Source organism: Pleurodeles waltl, chromosome 1_1 (genome assembly GCF_031143425.1).
Source record: "Pleurodeles waltl isolate 20211129_DDA chromosome 1_1, aPleWal1.hap1.20221129, whole genome shotgun sequence".
NCBI classification, from domain to species: Eukaryota; Metazoa; Chordata; class Amphibia; order Caudata; family Salamandridae; genus Pleurodeles; species Pleurodeles waltl.
In genome coordinates this window covers 800,803,216-800,825,474 of record NC_090436.1, presented here as the reverse complement: position 1 = coordinate 800,825,474, position 22,259 = coordinate 800,803,216, and positions in this window count along the sequence as shown.

Here is a 22,259-nt window from a genome sequence, read left to right as displayed (position 1 = left end):
AGGTGTGTGTGGGAAGGTAAGAGGGGGTGGTGCATGGATGTCCGTCCCATTGTCTGTGCCAGTCCGCCAGGGGTGGGGGAGAGTCATGTGTCACTCATGCTGTGGGTAGAAAGACAACAGGTAACAAACAACAATATGTTAACAGGAACTGGAGCCTGTAGCTGGTGACTACACACCTAAAATATTGCTCAAAGAACCAGTACATGAAACAGGGGTGTTGGGAAATTACTGCTCAGAATTGAGCCAGGAGAAATAAGGGTCTAGAGGTTTCCAACGTGCAATCCAAATCATGTTGCTGGTGGGCAGGTAGACGACTCACAAACCGCTGAGCAATGATCAAAAGTGAGAGGGGGGAGATGTCAGAGGGGAGTGTGGAGTCCTCAAAGAGGATGGTCTATGACCCTGGCCAAGTATTAAGGAGGAGTCAGCATAGGCCATTCAGGTTCATTCCCGTAAGCGGTCACTGCCAGGGCGCAAGCAAGGGACATTAAAGTAAATCCTCCACTGACTGTGGCGTAATCAATGGGCCAGACAATAGCCCCTTGTCTCAGTTCTCCTGGGATCCTATCAGCTTTGCTGACAGTGGATTTGGAATCTGTGTTGAGTAGGTGAAGATTGATGAAGAGCAAATGCTATGTCTACGGCTGATTGTTGGCTTTGGCGCAGTTCGTGCTGGGAAGGCACTCTGGGAGCCACCCTAGTTCTGTTACACTGTCTATTTTTCCGGCGTCTTTGCTTTCCAAGGTGGGACCCGGAATTGTTGGTCACTGGAGGTTGGCGGCTGCCCTCAAAGTGAGTTTCCAACCATTCCTAAACGGAGTCCGGTTCAGTGAATAAGTGGTCATGGGTAATCTTTAGCTTTGCTGAGAACAGTAAAGAGTACAGGAAATGTAAGTCCCGGAGGTGATGGCTCACTGCAAGAAAGGAGGAATGCTGGCATTGAGTCAACATTGTGTAGTCTGGAAAAATTGATATGCGGCAGTTCTCGTACTTGAGCAGGGCTGTGAGTCTTGCCACTTACATGATAGCATTTCTGTGGTTGTAGTTGAGAATCTTTGCTACCACTGGATGGGGGGCTGTCCTCAGTGGGGTCTTGCGAGCAGGCACCCAGTATGCTTGTTTCATTGAGCAATGTGGAGAGAGAGATTGGGCTGGTGTGAAGGTCTTCATCCACTTCTCCAGGAACTCGACCATCGGGTGGAATCCCTCCACACCCTCCAGAAGGCCAACTTTGCATATGTTGTTTCGTCAGACCCTCCCCTCTGTATTTTCTGGATGATTTCCCAGCCACTGCACCCGTTCAAGGATGTCTTGGGTTGTCCTTTCCCAATCTAACAGCTGTGGTTTCATGTATGAAATATTGTGCTCTGTATCGGTGACCCTGGAGGTTTCCTTTGGTCTTTGTGGAGGAGCCTGAATTCCACCCAGATTTCCTCTATGCAAGATTCAACTGATGTGCACAATGTCTCAATAGCATGCAAGATGGCATCCACCTTAGAGGCGGAGTCCAGGGATTGTGGAGATGTTAGGTCTCCTCGGCCGATCCAATGATCGAGGTGATAGTGAGCTGGATTGAACCTTAGTCATTTTCTGTCATAGCGCCCAATATATTGGCACCTTCTACTCCTTTGGGCTTTAGGCTGGTGTAGCCTGTCTTCCTGCTGGGGGATATTCTAGGTAGTTGTCAGGGAGGGTCAATGAGATCTGCCCATCCGGGTCAATCCTGGAGATGTTAAGGTTTGTCCAAATGGGAGTCTCTCCTCGCCTCTGGAGACCAGGGGCCGTTTGTGTTGGAGACCGGCCCTGTATTGAGTGGCCAAGTGTCCGACTGGGTGATGGATGATGCACAAGCTGAGTGGTTTGTGGGATCTGGGTGCTGTGGGTTCGAAGCGAGTGAACTGGGGGAGCCCCTCTTCGCTTCACCACAGTGGGTGAGGGATCCTGGTCAAGGTAGGCAATCTTGGCATGCATTTTGGGATTCGTTACTGGTCCTCTAACCTCTGCCGCAAAGCATCAAGGACTCACAGGGCCATGTGCCTGTAGTTCGCTGGTGGGGGCCGCAGGTCCAAACCTGCTGTATCGCCTGTGCTGGAGATGGGCCTGCTCGCAGTGCTCCAGGCTGGGGGTTATGATGTCAGCTTGTGAGGCAATAGGTGGGTCACAGGGGCCCCAAATGATCTCTAATTTCCTGCCACTCTCCCCCATGGACACCCCACTGTGTGCCAATCACACGTCAAAAAAGGCCTGCCGCCGCCCTCTGGAATGTCTTTCGGCATGTCAGCCAGGCTGGGCTGGTTATGCCCCCACGGTCGACTTGGGCCTTCCTCTGGGGCCCAACGTATCTTCTCTCCCCTTATGCAGCACCCCATCACATACAGGGAGAGGAACCCACATTCCATTCATGTGGGCCATGCCAGGTTACATGGGCCTAAGGAGCACTGTATGCGGCAAGGGCAGGCCTGTTTGTTTTTTCCCCCAAAAAAGTGAAGGCATCAGGCCGAGTCGGATCCCCAGATGGCTGAGCCAGCAGCTAGCTGCAGAGTGATAGATGTTCCCCTGACAGGGCTGTCTGCCTATCTTAGTGCAGCTCCGTTGTGTAGGTCAGTGTTCACGTCTCAACCGGGGATGTGCAGCTTGCAGATTCAAGCTAGCCTGGTTGATGAAGGGTGATACCCTGAAACCGGTCCCAGGATGCTTATTTCCGGTCAAGGGAGGCCCTGGCTTGGCAGTTTGGGCTGGACTGTTCCCATGAGGAACAGGGTCAAGACTGATTTGCATATGGCTGGGTTCAACCTGGGGTAGCATGGTGAGCAAAAGAACGATGGATTAAACCCAGATCTGTGACTGGGGTGAGTGTTTGATTTGTTTAGCCCTCCGTCCATCATCCTTTTGTGTTGCTCAAGTTGCCCTAAGTGGGAAGGGTATGCCCAGACGTGGGACCCTTGCTCACTGTGCCACTGGATTCAAGCTAGCCCACCTGATGAAGGGTGTTACCACCTTCCGCCACTATGAATGCTGCCAGATTTCCGCCCTTATTATGGCGGAAATCAGGCAGTGCCCATGATATGGCGGACGGATGGTGGCCTTCACTGTGGCAGTAGGCGGTATTTACCGTCAATGTTATACTGAGGGCCTATGTGTCTACAGCAGGGGCCTTATTTTTAACTACAGGACTTGATTTTTGGTTTGAGTAACTGTGAGAATTGTGGGGGCTAGTCTGACTACGTTAGCTTTTCTTGCTTTGGGATTCCTATATATGTTAAATATATATATTTTTCTGTTAGACTGTTGTTTATTCTTTTAAGAACTGAAGTATTGATTTATTAATGAAATTTGAATTAATAAAATCATGAATGTATTAAAATAGTTGTTTTGATTAATAATTGATTGGGCTTTGAAGAGCTGTGTGTTTTGTCCTCCTACAGGAAGTCCATAAGGCCTTGACACCTAAACCTCCACCTCTGCTCCCCCTCACAGGATGATCATGTGGGGAATGAACTATGCTGACAGATACAATCCTCAATAGGGTCAGAGAGTGGGACATCCAGTGTGACACTAATAAGATGTTCATTTTCCCAGTCCACACCGTGAAGGTGAAACAGCAACATAAATCTTCCAGGAGAAATTTCTTATTTTCTGAAACGCCCTAGGAACCTTAGATCTGGGTGGAGGAAAGGCCTGATCTTTGAACGAAGTGCAGGGAGTTTTTGGCCTTAAAGAGGAGCACTCTGGTGGGCTCCTGTGCTACAAACTTGAAAGACTGTTGTCTGCGAAGTGGGCAGAGACACAAGGCGAGATCTCTCCGCCACAAAGAAAGAGACAGTGGGAAACTTCTGACTGCCAGCTCTAGCGAGGACAGCGATCAGAGATCCACTGCAGCGGGAGAAACTTTTCAAAGCAGTCAGAACTGGCACTCACCAAGTAAAAGTGCGTAACTTGATAAAGGTTTCACTACGAGGCAAAATCAAGAACTAAGGACCTCAGTTGCTAATATCTATGAAATTATGTGGTAAGTCATTGAAATGGTTTTGGTCCTTTTGGCTGGCAGAGCCGCTGATCCATATGGAAGTTGACTTAATGTTTATGTTGGACGACAGATGCTTTGTGTTGAAAAGTATGCGGAGAGGGATGGTTGGGAAATAAGGTGGTTCCTTAGTTGTTGATTTACAGAACGGTCTCACTCTAGGACAGATTATTTCTTTGTCTCTGCAGTTTATGTGTACTGGGTGGGGAGGTCTAAAATTCTTCCTCGATTTTCCCAGACCATTCGCTGTTACCGGTCACAATATACAAAACCCTATGCTGTACCAGGAGGTACCCCCTTTACCTGCTGCCAGCAAAAATCCGCAATGGCTGGAGGATTTATGAGGGGCCACCATAGTGCTCATTCCAAAACTAGGTAAGCCGGTTACAGATTGAGCTTCCTACAGACCCATATCTTTAATAAATACAGAGGCAAAAATTATGACAAAAGTTTTGGCAACCAATCATGCAAAAATTATTTCTTCGTGGGAGGATTCTGAAGAGAATAGATTCATGTCCACAGAGGAACCAGACACTGTTAGAGAAGGTTACACGTGGCCTTGGCCAAGCTGGACAGAGTAAACCAAATTACAGCACAATGTTTCTGTTAACTTCGATAAAGGTTTTCATTCTGTTTCATGGCAATTCCTACATCATTTTTTGGGCTAGATGCAATTTGGTCCTAGGTTTAATGGCATAGAAATGGTTGCTTTATTCCTCTCCATGGGTGCGAGTTTGTATCAATGGGGTATTATATAAGTCTTTCAAGATTGACAGGGGAACGTAGCAGGGTGGTCCGAGGTGCCCACTCCTGTTTGATTTAGTAATGGAACCATTTGAGAACTGGATTAGAGGTGATGCCCAGGTGTGGCGACCTGAAGGACCGCACAGCATTATTTGCTGCCAATGTTTCATTATACCTGCAGAAGGTCACACCTCCCGATCCCCAGAATTATAAACATGTTTATTGTCTACAGTAATGCCTTGGGGCTTAGAGTCAACTGGCATAAATTGCTTCTGGTGCCACTGACAGGATATCTGGACGAGGGTGCAGTAGATAATCCTACATGTCAGATATCACACAGTCATTTCAAATATTTTAGCATTCAAATTTCTCATTACCCCTCTGCCTGCTGGAACTTAAATATAGTACTCATGCGGACTAAAGATACAGCTGAGATGAATGCATGGCGAAACTTCCGATGTCTATAATGGGCAGAAGTGCTGTACTTAAAATTATCATACTGTCACAAATGCTTTATATCTTAGATTATCCATATTCAATACCACCAACATTCTTAAAAACACTTTAGGCCCAAATGTTATCCTACCTTTGGTGGGGCTCACCACCATGGGTAGCCTTTGTTAAATGCATTCAGTCTACTTTTGATGGGAGGCTCACCGTGGCAGACATTCAGTCATATTATTGGGTAGTCCTGATGGTCCCTATCAATGACTGGTGCTTCTGAGAGAAGGATATGATTATCCTGCCTTTAGATTGGAGTTGGGAGGTCTAGAGGAGCAGGGCTGCTGAAGCAGACGTACAATGTGAAACACATGAAGTTGTTACCATCAGTTACAAGGATTTCAATTGAGTGTTGGTGCCATGCCTTAAGATGGACCGCATGGGGGGAGAATTTAATGAGAGGAACTCTGTTGTGGGCCGGTACATGGAACTCCGCAGTGACAAAAATAGAGGAGTTCAGGGCCTGGATAATATTGGTATATCAAGGTTAGGTGAGAATACATGAAGTCCTATTCTGACCTCACACCAGAGTACGCTTTACACAAGTCACAATTGTTTTGCTTTTATACAATTAAGGCATGCTCTGCAAGACTGCAAGGTGGGGCTGAACCCTATTCCAGATTTGAATCCCTTAGAATCCAAATTGGTGGTAAAAAAGATGGATTGGAAGGGACTGCCTAGACCCTATAAGGACCTAGTAGTCAATATACCAGACCCGTTTGAAATCCTGGGAAAGATGGACCTCAGATTTTGGGGTCATTGACGATAATGAAATGGCTGCAGGCCAAAGTGGCAACCAGGGTGTCAGCCATATTGGCTAAACTATGCCTCATACAATTTAAATACTTAAATCGAGTATACTACACTCCGGATAGACTCCATAGGATGAGGAAAGCTGCTATGCCCCTCTGTACCCGATGTCTGGCAGTGGTGGGCACATTTACACATGATCTGGGATAGCTACAGGATACAAACATACTGGTCCGTATTCACAATACATTAGAAACAGTGAAGAACAGGTGCTATATTAGGTATACAATCAGATTGGGATAGATTGTGGAGAAATAGAATGCTAGTGCCGGCGGACCTACTTGTGGCCAAAAGGGAGATCACTCATTACTGGCGAGCAAATACTGCCCCTTCACTTGACAAATAGCTTCTGGGATGGAAGCATTGGCAGAGGAGTTAATGTACAGAAGTTGAGGATGACCAGGAAATATGCAACAATATTGGGGAGGTAGTAGGTACATTTACATATTGTGTCCCTTGTCAAATAACCCTTGTACCTATGTCGAAAGTGGGTGCCATACTAACTATTTATAGGTTCTTCAGATTACCAACATGTTCAGCTTGCCAGCATGTTTTGGCCATTTGGAAAGCCCATTCAGGTCTCCGGCCTTCATCAGGGCTACTCCAGTCCCTGCCTGGCTATACTCATACCATGCCGTTATAATGAGGTCTAATGCCTTTTTCTGAACCCTAAACTTTGGGTGGTAGGGTCTTTTTTTCAGATAGATCAGTGATACACTCCCCTGTAGTCACACATTTGTCAAGGAGGTGTGCCTGAGTGCACCCCTAGATCACTTCTTGTCTGTCGGTCTGTCTGACAAAATGCCGAACCACCCGTATTTTAGGCTTACTAAATGGCAGAACCATGCTGGCATAATTACATGGGTGGGTGAGACATTATAAATCACCCCTTACCCAAATTAGTGCAGAAGTGTAATCATAACTGGGATACCCACTATTAAAGGATAACTCCAGGGTCCATCTCAAGATATGTTTAACCCTATATTGAATCCCTGAGATGATTCAACAATTATTTATCTAAAAATCCCCAGCAATGCTCGAGTTCGCCATGCTGGTATTTACCTACCATGGTGTAGAAAATTGCCGTTGATTAAGCATGTCACAAAAGTTGTGGGTGAAATGATATTTCATAATCTTTTGGGATTCTTGTAGGGCAATCCCAAAAGAATGTTTCTGGTTACCTGTCATTCTTAGTGAACTATGTTGTGAAGTGGAAGATATGACAGGTTTTAGCCCTCTTCCTCTCCCGTTTTGTACATATATTTAAATTATGCAACATAAAATGGTTATTGCGTTTGTGACCTCTGGGACCCAATCGCCTTTCGGTGTTGCAAATGTTATGCACGACTTGTTTTGTTTAAAAAAGCAAATAAAAATAAGTTAAAAAAATGTATACACTTTAAACAGCTTAATCGCAATAAACAAATACGCAGCTCTCCTCTGACACGGTGCCAGGTCTATGCAAATAGCATATGTGAATCTCTACCTTAAACGTCCTCTTCACATTAAATGTTTAATTGCTGACAGCATGATACTGATTGTGTATGGTTAATGCTTACTCGGCGAATGTCCTTTGCTTTTCCAAGAAGGGAAGATTCACCTGGAAAGTATAACAATATTGGTGTACTTTGAATAAGGATAATAAAGCCAAGAGATAAGCATTCTGGCAGCAACAGCTCTGGTTATGTCGCGACTTCAACTTGTTTGTTTAGTTTGTAAACTCAATAAACGTTTTTAAAAAATGCGACAAAAGGACCATCTCCTTTCAACTGCACAAAGCAATAGGAACTCAAAGGGACAAATAGCAATTCATAAAATATGCGTAGTTGGGTATTACCATCTTTTCTATGCCAGTAAATTCATTTTTAATTCAGCATGGATGTACTTTTGTTAGTGGGCAGACTGTGGAGGGTATCATTGTTACCCTTGTGGAACTGTATGTCCCAGAGTGTAATATTGCCCTCTTTCTTCTTATTGCAGCTGTCATCCGTCGCACTTGTGGGACTACCTGTCCCAGGGTGCTTTTCACTGTCAGGACTGAACTGCCCTAATTACCATTAGCCACGCTGAGGAGGTAGGCATCTACATCGCGCTTATCGTGCTGCTTCTTCCCCAGCTGCATGGGATTTACTTTTGTTAGTGGGCAGACTGTGGAGTGTGTCATCGTTACCTGGGTGAGACCATCTGTCCCAGAGTGTAATATTGCCCTCTTTCTTCTTCTTGCAGCTGTCATCCGTCGCCCTGGTGGATCTACCTGTCCCAGGGTGCTTTGCACTGTTGGGACTGAACTGCCCTAATCACCATCAACTGCGCTGAGGGAGCGGGCGGCGTCTACTTCACGCTTCTAGCGCTGTCTCTTCCCCCACGGCGCAGGCCGCGCCCAGGCCGGGCCCAGGGCCAAGGTGGGCCCGTCAACACCCATCGGAGCCCAGAGGAGGCTGGCTGGGCTGGCCCGCCCTCTTTCATCTTCGTAATGGATATCAAAAACCGCTATATGTGAAGTATTTAGGCCCATATTTATACTTTTTGACGCAAACCATCTCCAACTTCTGTCCCCTGGGCATGGTCATTGGGCACAGTGGCATGTAGAGGAGACCAAATTAGGCCCCCCTATGCCACTTAAAAAAATATATATATACTTACCTCAACTTACCTGTACTTACCTGGGATGGGTCCCCCCATTCATGGTTGTCCTCCAAGGGCGGGCGAGGGTGGCAGGGGGTGTCCCTGGGGCAGGGAAGGGCACCTCTGGACTCCTTCAATGGTCAGAGACCATGGAAGTGAGCCCACAGGTCCCTTAACGCCTGCCCTCACCCAGGCATTGAAAAACGGCGCACATCAGGCTGTGGGCCGTTTTTTAAGGCCTGCCTCCTCCTGTGCGTCAAAATGATGCAGGAGTATAAATAAGGCGCACAGGCCTTAAAGTCATTTTTTGGGCAGGAACGCCTACCTTGCATGTCATTAACGCAAGGCAGTTTCCCGCATCCAAAAAATGACGCACATCGAGGAATTTTAATGTCCGCGGGCTCGGGTGTCAAAGTTTAAATATGGTGCACAGTTTGCGCCGAATGTGCGTCAAAATGTTTGACGCACATTCGGCGCAAACAGAGTATAAATATGCCCCTTATTGTCTAAAAACTTGTCTGGTTTCAAGGTAGTATTCTGTATTGGAGTACTAGTTGTTTTTACGCAATATTCGTGCAATAGCTTCAAAGAAGGTTGCCAGGCATAGTTGATCAACAGTCATTTAAGAGGTTGAACAAAATTATTTAACAACTAGGTGGGTGGGATTTATACACTGGTGACAGTTGAAATAAGTTATCTTCTTGGTTGACTACGGGCAAACGTAAAGTGGTCGAGTTCCCTCCAGGTAATGGTAAAATCCCTAAGAAACAAAGAAGCACAGGTGATAAATGCATCATAGAAGAGATAGATGACAATAGAAGAAGTCAAAATCCCTATTGTGTGATAACACTGGATCACAGAAAGAGCCTGATGCAAAGATTACGTGTTTTTACATGAGAAAAGCAGGGCCACAATGTGTAATTAAGGCTGCCTATGGGACGGGGGAGGGTGCTAGACAAACTGCCCAGCAAGGCACTGACATCACAACAAAAAGAGATAAACACAAAACTGTACAGGCTCCGTCTTCTTCACCAGGATGAAGCCAAGGCATAGAGAAAGAGGGTGTAGAGCATGGGGTTGATATTGTTTATTCTAAAAGATATATGGCCCTGGCTGAAAATGAGATAATTAACATGTTGGATCAAACCTGGCAGATTCCTCCTCTCTAGGCTCTCCAGGTGGCCTAGTGGTGGGAGTGACTCAGGAGGGAAGAGCATTAATGCAATTAGAGCAAAATAATGCCTGAGACGTAAAGGCTGGGATAAAGGGGATTCAAAGGAGGAATGGGGGAGCTAAGGAGATTGGTCGAATTACTGATGATATTTGTTAAAGATAGGGAGGTGAGGGGAACAAATAGATGGACATCTGTCAGTGATACATCCCCCAGATCTTTGTATCCAACCAGTAGATATCCAACCCCTTTACGACCAGCAGTGCCGCTCAACCAAAATCGCGAGCAATGTAATTCCACCTACTCACCATTGCAGTGTAGGAAGCGAGACATTGACTGTAGTAGCAGGCCCTGTGGTTATGATATGCCCCAGACAAGAGCACTACACAAGGAAGTCGGTAAAATAATCTCCATCACCAAGAGGGTAAACAAAAATGCCACCCATTATTAACAGAAGCAGGGATCACAATTGAACCATCAAGTATGTCCTATGAAAGGAGGACCACTAATCCTGAAGATACATAATACCCTGAGGGAAGTATAATGTATCATAAGGAACACACAGTTTATATAACAAACGTGCCGAAATTACATTAAGTAGGGAAGACTGTGATGCGCTCAAAACATAAAATTACTCATTGGATTAGACCTGAACGCCAATGCTTGTCACTTATCCGCTCTGATATTGTGAGAGCGGAAAGACTATCTGATGGGAGGTGGGGTTATGATGCAATTGCATTAACAGTAAAAGATAAGAGGATAGTAGATGGCCTCATTTCTATGGAGCTAAGATCCAGTGCTTCCCTTAATTCCACCATGAGATTTAGATTGCATAGTCCCTTTCCTGCCAAGTCCTCTGCATCACGGAATATCCAAAGAGAGATGTGTCAGTCAACAGTGAATAGAAGAGAAGTTGATCTTTAGGCAGTAGACTGACTGACTCAAATAGTTTTTGCAGCCAAGGATAAAAGTACTGGGGTAGCTGCTTACAGAATTTCTGGTGAGAACATGCAGCAGACCCTAGGGGAGGGGAGAAATTATAGGCCTATAATTAGTAATGTTGGTCCTGTACTATCACAAGTAATTGATATAAGTTCCATAATATCAACAATTAAGGGCACTGTTTCCCTGAGTTCATGGAATGTGGCGGGTCTAAGGAGTAAACTTATTGATCCTGATTGGCATGAGTATGTCGATCAATTTCATCTTTGCCTCTTACAAGAAACCTGGTTAATGGATCCACCACATAAAGTGGGCTTTAAAACATATTTTGTGAGCGCTACTCCGGTAACAAGTGGAAGACTTTCGGTAGGTTAGGTCCTATGGGTGAAAATCTCTTTAAATATCGAGATAAATATGTACAATATAATTTCCCCCGATATTTTAGGGGTATCTTTAAGCACCAAAAATAAGACTCTATCCCATCTTTTTAATATCTATATAAGGCCAAGGAAATTAAACTTGAATTCACGTGTAGTTGAAACTTTGGATGACTTCTTAAAGAATATCCCCTCTAAGGAAACAATATTAATAGGGGGTGACTTTAATTGTAATTATGAACCAATAAATGGCCTAGAACAATTAGTGTAGGATGAGGATATGATATTTATTGAATCGACAGTCCATTGCACAGTTGCCTGTCATGGTATAATTCGACAGGGCAGTACTAACTTGGATACATTCCAAAGAGGTAGGGCCTTTTCAAGGCTTGATTATATTATGCATTGCACAATAACATGGGATAGGATAGTATCATTTAGAATAGTTAATAGAAGTGAAAGTGGTCACTTCCCCTTATGCTTAGAGCTGAGGGGGTGTTTTCTAGAATTAAGTAGCCTGAGGAGAGGTACGGTTGGTTTACAGCCCACCATTAGTAATAATCGCAGGATAGTAAAATGACCTTCACTAATGAGTAATCTGGGTGTCATGGCAAACATATACTCTGTGTTTGCAGATTTATTAACTCCATATGTTGATAAAAGACCTATTGGCACAACAATTCTAGATATCCATCAATCCCTAGTCTCAGCACCGAGACCTTATTTAACCAAACCACCACGACAAAGGAAAAGCCAAGGAATATTCTTAGGCAATGTAATCCCTGGTATACGAGAGAAGGTAAAGAGGGCAAAAAACTCTACTTGAAGCTTTAAAGTCTAAAAGTCCAATGGCAGTACGGGAAACTAGAGCGAACTATAAAAAAGCTTTGACCAATGAGGAAAAAATTGGGAAGAATAGAGCTGGGCCAATTTATTTAATGCGGTGAAACACAAAGATGTAGTAACACTCTGGAGGATAGTTGCCCATGGAAGTAGGGAGGGAGTATCTAGCACTGAGCATTATTTGGATCCTGACACATGGATTCAGCATTTTACTGATCTCTACTCTGAACTCAGGCGCTCTCAATACCTGTTTGATCCCAAGGAATAGCCAATTAAGGCCATAGCAATTGAAACCTATTTCACCCTGGAAGAGACGATGGCGGCCATTGAGGCTATGAAACTGGGCAAAGCCCCGGGCCTGGATAAGATCCCCGGGTACCTATTCAAAAATAGCATTGACGTATGGGCATCATACATTAACCTAATTACAAATGCAGTAGCATCAGGGGCCCCTATCCCTGAAACATGGAAAGGGGCTGAAATTATTCCAATCTACAAAAAAGGATCCAGACAGGAGCCTGGAAACTATAGGCCAATTTGCTTGATAGATGTGCTACAAGAAATCTATGCCAGGCAGCTATTAAATGAAATGGCTAACCGGATGGAGGAAGGCAACAATTTAACATCCTACCAAGCAGGCTTTAGGCCGCGAACCATCACAATTGACCAGGTCTTCAGCTCCTATGCATTGCATGGAAATACACTAAATTAAAGGGGTCATCTCTATATTGTGTTTATAGATCTATGTACTGCCTTTGATCTGGTCCCCAGAGGCTCTTTCTGAACCTCACTAAAGAAACAGGGCATCCCAGAAAGTCTTTTAACTCAGGTAATTAGGCTACATGTGGGTAATTATGTAAAGGTTTGGTGGGGCCCGAATGGTGAACTAACAAAAGCCATCCCTATAAATATGGGAGTGAAACAGTGCTGTGTTCTTGCACCAACCGTATTCTGACTTTATATAAATGATGGGGTCGACCAACCTAAGCAATGTGTCCATAACCCCCCGAAAGTGTGACTTTATCCCTGCACTTCTCTTTGCAAATGGCACTATTTTGATGTCCCAAACCCCAAAGAGCTTGAAAATTTTACTAGAAAAATTAAATTAATATTGTACGTTAAAGAGGTTAGAAATTAATTTGAAAAAAACTAAATATTTGGTTATTAGACTCCACAGGGCGTTTAGGAAGAACCTTACGATCCAAGGTCAAAAACTTGAATCTGTGAATAACTTTAATTATCTAGGTGTGATCCTAGATTCTAACCTATCTTGGGGCCCCCAAGTAGATAAAGCAAAAATGACGCTCCTTCATTATTCCTTACCGATTGGCAACAAGTATTGAAAGATTAGGGCAAAATGAGTATCTCCTGTACTTGAGGCTTACAAACATAAGGCCCAGTTGGCAGCTTTATGTGGGGAAGAGCTTTGGGGACTAACCAAAACTAAAGAACTAACACTGAAAGAAAATAAGTTCATGAGAGTCACATTGGGACTACCTGGTTCAACACCTTTGGTCCCAGGTTTTCTTGATTTGAGCTTAAAACAAATTGACCATCTAGCAGCTTTGAGGCCAATGCTTTATTGCATTAGGTTATGGAGAACACAAGATTTGATCCACTATAGAGAAGCACTAATTGAGTTGTTGGATATTGACAAATATGTAACCTTCCGCTGGCTTCCCCATGTTAGGGTATGGTTTGCTAAACTTGGGCGTAACTCTTTTTGGGACAAACCTCATTCTCGTACAGTGCACTAAAAGGGTCTGTTGAAACAAGTGTACTAGGACTATCTTTTAAGCAACCTTAACCAAAATTCTAAATTAGGAAGGTTGACCTCTCAATTCCTAGATGTCAAATCAAATTCTAGCTTTGAAGAGTGGTGAGACATAATTCAACCAAGCCTTGCAAGAACAGTTTACATGAAGTTTTGGTACATCTTTCAAGTTAGGGCTTTTACTACCTAACGGGATACACAGAATAATGAAGGAGACAATTGGATTGGTAGTTTATGCAACATGGGCGATACTGAAACTATTGAGCATGTGTTATTTTTAAAAAAATCTTATGTGGAACCTAGAAGGAAATGGATTCATCCGCTTTGTAATAATTTAGGAATCAGGAAATATCAGGATGCCTTAAGGGTTTTAAAGTTCAAAACTACCCCTTACCTAGGGTTTGGAACAAGCCATTTTTATTGACTGTTGCATATGTCCGAGGCAAGGCAGCCCTGAGATTTTAGAGCATTACATGCTGCGGTTGCATTAGGTTAGGTTCCTGGATTTTTTTAACTGTAAATTCTTTGGTGGGAGGAGGTCATAATATTTTAACATATGGGGCAAAATTGCACTTTTTAACTATCTTGGTTGAAACTAAGTTTATCCTCTGAATGGTAACTTTGATTATAAGGGTTTAATTCCTACTGAAGTAACAAGTTAATGAACTAATTTAATATGAGGAACTTTTAAATATAGTTTACTTGATTACTGTCCCATTTCGACACAATTTTTATATTTTAATTTTGGAAATGAATGATAGTAGGATGTTGACATGTGAGGTTTTCCTTTTGGATCTTTTTTTTTTTAATGTTATTTAGCGAGATTAATGTATCAAGTCGATTTGTTTTAAGTATTGATTATGCAATTTTAGGAACAGATTCCAAAACTTGCTGATTTTAATATTTTTATTTTATTTTTAATATTTTTTGTTTTGCGATTTTTTATGTATTTCTGTATGTTTATGGATCTTTGTAACCAAAATAAACCATTGATTGAATTCAGCATGGATGTTTAGCCTGTCTCCAAGCCCTACTCCATCAGGCATTGGCAGGGAGATAAAGGGAATCGCACAGGATCACACAATGGGTAGGTTAACAAGCCAAGATTAAAAAGTAAAATACAAAGCCACTATTTCACATTCCTCCCTTCTCTTCATAAAGCTCCCTTTTGTACTTTGCATTTTCTTCATTAATTTGTTGTTCTTTTTCTTTTCCTTATCGATTCCCTCAGCTGATTGCTTACTTGCTCCTGTCTTTGAAATGTCATCCATTTTCTTCCTCGTTTGCTCCCCTTTTTTCTTCTTTAGCTGCATTCAAATCTTTTCTTTACCTTCCTTCTACTCTTTTCTACCTTACCTTTTTACATCCTCACATCTTTTAGCTGTTCCTCAACTGTCTTTTATAACTCACACTACTTGACTCCCTTCTCGCTCTTCTTTCTTCTTTCCTTTGTTATCTGTTGTGCCTTTCTTCAGTTCTTCACACTCTTTCCTTATCTCCATTTTCCCTCCTCTTTACGTAAAGGACATCCACAAACAGAGGTTAGAGAACAGTGTCAGTGCAACAGTTTAGGGCCCGATTTAGAGTTTGGTGGACAGGGTACTCCAACGCAAATGCCACAGAGTACCCCGCCCGCCAAAAACTTGGTCCGCCGCCTCGTTTAGAGACGGGAGGACCTTAAGCATTCTCTCCACAGATCTCCTGTTGGCCAAGTCGAAGGTATACTTTCCCTGACGGATGACGGAGTAGGGACTATTTAGATTCCTGTTTCTCACTGCCAGGAAAAAGCTGGCAGTGAGGGGCAGGTAAAAAAAAATAATAATTACCGTCATGCCCTGGGAGAAAATTCACAGGGTGTTGGGGTCATTTGTTATTTTTTTTCAAAAACAAACTCCTGCTTTGGGAATTTTAAAAAAGTTTGGCTGCCAAAACGGTGGCCATCCACCAAATTTTTTGTACATTGAAAGAACTGCTGCAATGGCGATTCCTTTCAGTATAGAGAGATGACTACTGGAGCGGGTGTCATTTCGAAATTTGGCAGACTGTAGTTCATCAGGGTGGCGGAGGTACTGTCCTCCGCCAACCTGATGGATTGTACTCTGTCTACCAAACCTTAAGTCAGGCTGTTTATCTCTAAAATATCTTTCTAACTACTAAGGTTTAATAAAGTTAATACACCAGCTGCAGTAATCTGAATGCAATTAAGAATTCACACGCTGAAGATTTCATCTTTTCAAAGTTGTAGAAGAAAACTGCTCACATGCCTACACAAAATTTGAAAATGTTTTTAAAAAAATTGAAAATGAGTGAATCATAGAAACAGTTGACGAGTTTTTCCCACCACCTGGTGAGAAGAAACTCAAATATACAACTCAGATGCACAAGATGAAAACATAGGCTTTCATACACAGAGCTTCTATGGAAATCACACGGTTGAACCTGAAACAAAGATGGTTTCGCCAGGTGCAGAGACAGAACATGAGCTAGTACACATTCTACCTTAAAAAAATACAAACATGAAAACCTTTGAAGCTGACCAAGGAACTTGAAAATGTGTCACAGACAGAGTGAAGCTGTACACCTCAGAAGTCATGAAGACTGATCCCATGATCAACATTAGCAAGAAAATGGCAGCAGCTACTACTGCTATGTTATGGCAAATCATAAGTATTGTACAACCCTTCTGTTTGGAACAATATTGTGCCATCTATAACGCAAGTCCGTTGAATAAGTCTACCTACTTCATTGGACATTTCTTCATCAAAGCTTTTTAAAACCCATACTCAGACTCTTTATGAACATCATCATTGATCTGTGGTAAGGTGAGAAAGAATGAAGGAAAGGACTCTTTATCATTAGTGAGACGCTATACAGACCACTTACAAACTCTTATTCATACACATAGCTGAAAGAGTAATATGAAAACAACTAATCTAATTTCAATGTTTTCTGTCCCAATACCTATAAATATACCCCTAAGCCAAGACCAAATACTCCACCCATCAAGATTAAACCCATCTTTAATCTTGTGAGGTTCCTCAGCACTATTTTGGGCGTGGTCAATTTTATTGTGTATACTCAATAAGACATTTGGTATGAACGAGCTACATTGTGATCCCTCGATGGCACAAACTTATTATGACCCTCTGAATGTTGCTTGAAGGACAGCTAGGTTAATTCAGCCTTCTCTCAATATAGGAGGTTCTGCTCCCTATGTCACACTCCAGAAAAGTAGGGACTACCTGTTATGAAAAGGGGAAGATGAGGTGAGGGATTAGAGAGAAACAGAGTTAGACACTCGTTTCCAGCACCATGGTTGTTTGAAAACCTGGACTGGACTCTCTGAAGTACAGGATGGCATTCTGTTTTAGAGGCACACTAAGACTTGCTGTCAAGAGAGGACACTGAAGACACTGACTACTGGCTAACAAAAGAGGAGATCTATAATGGGTAGTATAGTAGCAAATGTTTGAGGCAGATTACCCTGTTTGAGAGAAGGCCTCCCTGTAAATAGGCTCCAGGCAAACCTGGACACTTCCCTGAGAACCCAAAATGACATGAACACATCTCACCCGAAAGGTAGAATCATAGTCACCGAAGCAAAAAGGGGAAATCCAAAGCCAAGTCCAAAAAGCAGGTATTGGTTGCCAAAGCCTAATCACAGATGACAGCAGGAAAGGGTACAGAAACTATAGCTAAGTCAAATACCAAGGTCAGTCCACGACAAAAGAAGGGTCAGTTCAAAGAACAGGGAGAAGGGTAACCAAGGAAACCAACAAAAGGGAAAAATAAGAATGAAGAGAAGCACGCCTGCAAACCAAAACGTCAAGCAGTAGAGTTGAAACAACCAATTTTGTCAGATGTTCTTCAGCATTCACTAAAACGTTATAGAGCTCTGCCCTCTCTGACCTAGAAGTTAACTACCAGGCTTTTGATGGCTGGGGCAGCATGTTTCAGACCCAAACCTGGAAGCTATTGTCCTCTGTGACTCCATGACTGCAGTCTCCACTGCTCTGTTTTCAATCTTCTCTATGTGGTATGTCACCTGACTCTCTTATGTGGTGCCTCTCCCTGAAACCTGACAAAACTGCACCACTGGCAGCAAAGACATAGTTAAGAGCGTTCTGGTTTGCAAAAAAACCAAATCTCTGGGTTTCTAGCTTATCTCAGATTAACCCTAACACTTTGGAGGCAGAGTATGCAATCAATCTGTTCCAAGACTTTTACTACAGTCTGAACTTCTTGGATATCCAGTCCGATCCGGTTCATAGGGAAGAGGATGCTGAAGAAATTAGCAGTCTCAGATATCTCTCTAGGTACTTTCTTCCAAAATGGGGGCTGGATAGCTGTCTGTTGTATGGCTGGTAGGATATAACCTGGAAAACAGGATACTGACCAGTCCTTAGGTAGCCAGCTATTGCTCAGTTGTCACAGGCAAATTAAGAACCAGTAGATGTTATAGAGCGGCAACAGGAATAAAGGACTACCTAAAGAAGCTCGAAATGATACTCATCAAGTGCAGTCAGCTTTTTTCTAACAAACACATTGCACTCACTGTAGCCCGTATTAATGCTAGCATTTCAAAACTCACAAACTTGTCCACAGGTTGTATCAGAAGGTGAATGGCGAGGGGCATAATTGTTTGATCAAGGAAGTGGTAATGGTTAAATAAGAAAGGAGATAGAGACGGAAGAATTGTCACACACACCAGGGAAGTGCCCATACAGAGATAGTACAAAACACAACTCTTCTTGGTCATAGGGAATACAGACTACTGGCACATCCCCTCAATAATCTGTGGGCATGACTGTCAATCCAACAAGAGGAACCTTAAGGGTTTGTCAGTATTGCTCTAAAAGGTGCAAGAAGATGTTCTCATTATACACAGAATGACAATTGCAGGGGTAAGCTGCTGGCAGTATGCTGTTGATCTACATGAGCCTAGTACCTGGTCCATCCAAGCAGTACCACACCATGAACCAGGTGGTAAGGCTGAAAGCAAAGAAGGCTAGCCAGACCCATTAAGAATTCAAGTAGGAGTTAAGCTTCCAACTTCCTCAACCTGAGTTAGTGTCGGTGAGAAGATGAAGCTTCACTCCGATGTAAGCAAGGTAGAAGAGGGTTGGCTGCTAGAATTTCTTCTCAGGTCAGTGAGATATGATGAGTTGCTGTTGCAAGAGAAGGATATGTAGGGGTGACTTGGTCACAGGAGAGGAGGGGCCAGGAAAGTTGGAGTTTCTGGGCTTGGTGGTTCTTTTACAGTGGCTGGTGTGTACCCAAGTGAGTATTCCTTAGGACTTCACAGCAGTGTTCGTGGTGAGAAGAGCTTGGAAGAGGCAATGCCAATGAGGGTGAAGAGCCCCTGGAAAATCTCTCCTTAACTTTGGCCCCTGGGGTCCCTGTTTAGAGGTTGGTCCAGCCAAGGCCTCCAACTTCGGTTGAGTTTATTAACAAACAACAATCTGTGAATCACAGAAATGGGTGTTAAGAGGTTTCCCCAGCACGCAGTGAGCGTAATTACTAAACTATACACATAGACAGGATGAATATATTGGTTTTCATGCGAGCTTCTATGGAGAGCACATGGTAGAAACCGAAATAAAGACATCTTTAGCATATGCAGGGACAAATTGCGGATAGTAGACATACAACTATCGAAAAGATACAAAAATGTAAACTATCGGATCTGAGCAACTGACTTGAGAATTTCTCACTCACTTGAAAGTACCCCTGTACATGTCAGAAATTGCACATTCTGTTACCAAAGTTATATTTGCAAGAAAATGGCAGCGGTGACTACAGGATAAGGTAAATCACAATTACAAAAATCTTACAAAGGTGACCATGCTCGATGTTGCTAATATATACCACCACATGTGGTGTGGTGTGCTATACACCATCAGTTATGTGATAAAGTTGTTTTATGTCAGCTGAGTCAAAGCATGCCAAAACGTCTTCTCAAGTAAACTCTGCGCAGCGTAATTTACGAACAAAGGGGGTCATTCTGACCCTGGCGGTCATGGACCACCAGGGCCAACGACCATGGAAGCACCGCCAACAGGCTGGCGGTGCTTCTGGGGCCATTCTGACCGCGGCGGTAAAGCCGCGGTCAGAAAAGGGAAACCGGCGGTTTCCCGGCGGTTTCCCGCTGCCCCAGGGAATCCTCCACGGCGGCGCTGCAAGCAGCGCCGCCATGGGGATTCCGACCCCCTTCCCGCGGTGAAAACCGCCAGAAACAGGATGGCGGGAACGGGTGTCGTGGGGCCCCTGGGGGCCCCTGCAGTGCCCATGCCACTGGCATGGGCACTGCAGGGGCCCCCTAACAGGGCCCCATTAAGATTTTCAGTGTCTGCTTGGCAGACACTGGAAATCGCGACAGGTGCAACTGCACCCGTCGCACACCAGCAACTCCGCCGGCTCTATTCGGAGCCGGCTTCCTCGTTGCTGGGGCTTTCCTGCTGGGCGGGTGGCCTTTTGGCGGTCGCCCGCCAGCCCAGCGGGAAAGTCAGAATGACCACCGCGGTCTTTTGACCGCGGTACGGTCTTCTGGCGGTTCCCGCCAGAATGACCCCCAAAAAAGTGTTTTGAAATTAAATTAGCATTTTGAATATAAACAGAAGTGTCCAATTTGAAGGGGCAAAAATAAATCTTGGATTGCTTACTGCATCCAGACGTAGCCTGTGACGAGGGGGAGAGCCTGTGTGCAAGGCAGGGTGCAGGAGGAATGCCAATAGTTCTGAATAGGCTATTTTGGTGTGCTGCTTGCCACTCTGTTTGGGGTAGGTTCTTCGATCCTTCTGGCTGATATAGAGGGAAAAGGCATGCCCTGTGGACCAAAAGTAGAAGAATCAGTACCCGTGATTATGCATAGGCTGGTTGCCCGGCTGTAGTGTATTGTAATCCATCTATGTGTGACATTAATGCAAAAAGAAAAGGACATTTTCTGATCAGCCACAACAACAAAATAAATATTGAGTTCATCGGATTATGTACTCACCTTGAGTCCTGTGGTGTGCCCTTAGGATCATCCTCCTCCTTGTACCTCTTGTTCAATATATTTTTAGGCCCCTAGGAACAGCTACTTAATCAATATCACACCACCTTCCATATGTAAGCAGAACACACAAAAATCCATTTCCAGCTAGCCAACAAACTGGAGAGCACAACCAACATGCCTTTCAATCCAAGTCTATCTCTTCATACTCTGACTTACTCAGAGGCTTCAAAACGCCTTATCTAACTTTGAAAGTAAAGAACTTGCGTATACTCTTCAACTCCCGACTTTTATTTGCTCGTCAACACTGTAGTCAAGAGTATTATTCTTCAACTCTCTTTACTCAGGAACATTCTTTCTCTACTCGAAACTGAATCCAGAATTGAGCTGGCATGAGCTTTGGTCTTAGCACCCTTGGATTACTCCCAAGATCGTTTACACTGACCTCCCAAAGAATCTCATTGCCAGGATGCAAAGACTACAGAACCAGGTGGCATGAGTGTGGCGAAACCGCCAAAAAAACAAACAACTACATCAAACCCACCCTGAAGGCACTCCACTGGCTCCCATTGAAGTGCTTCCCACTGGGAGTCAAGCATCCAGTTCCAGGTCTCTGTACCATTCAGAAATTGGCTACCCATTAACCATCTACCAAATAAACTCCACTCAGCCTGTCTGACCAGGCACCAATCCTTCAGGCAAGAAAAACATGGTTGCTGATGCTTGAAAATTCAAGGACCTACACTGTGGAACAATTATCTTTATTCTGAGATAAGAAGCATCTCAGAAAACGTCTGAAAATTGAACTTTTCATACTTGCTTTTAACTGAAGTTTACATCTATCAGAATTCACTACTCTAGCACATTGTTCGCGGTTACGTGCCCACTTAATGGGACTTCAGCATCCATTCATTCTGTTTTGTACAAGTTTGCTTCCATACCATTCCAGCACACTGGAGTAGGCAAATGACTGCAAATAGGGCTTTACAAAATATCTAATTTAGTAATAAAAAAATAAATTTTTGTCCCTCAAGACCACTGGACTACTTCAGGAAAACATGGTTGAAAACATGGTTGAATCCAGATTTAGCACCATTAGGAAAAGGCAAACTCTCGCCTTGATATTCATTGAAGGACTTCACTAACAGCAGCATTTTCAGGTTGCTTTGGCAATTGTTAATCTGTATGGTACTGCTAGAAATTGGGTCTTTGGTTGGCAGTCAGGTTACCCCCTGTCCAAGTTAGGACCCTCACTCTAGTCAGGGTAAGTCACACACAATCCAAATTATCCTCTGCCCACCCTCTAGTAGCTTGGCACTGATTTGTCAGGCTTAACTTAGAATGCAATGTGCAAAGTATGTGTGCAATAATTCATGCAATAACACAGTAGAACACCCAAAAAATACACCACACAGGGTTTAGAAAAATATATAATATTTATCTGATAAAATGCA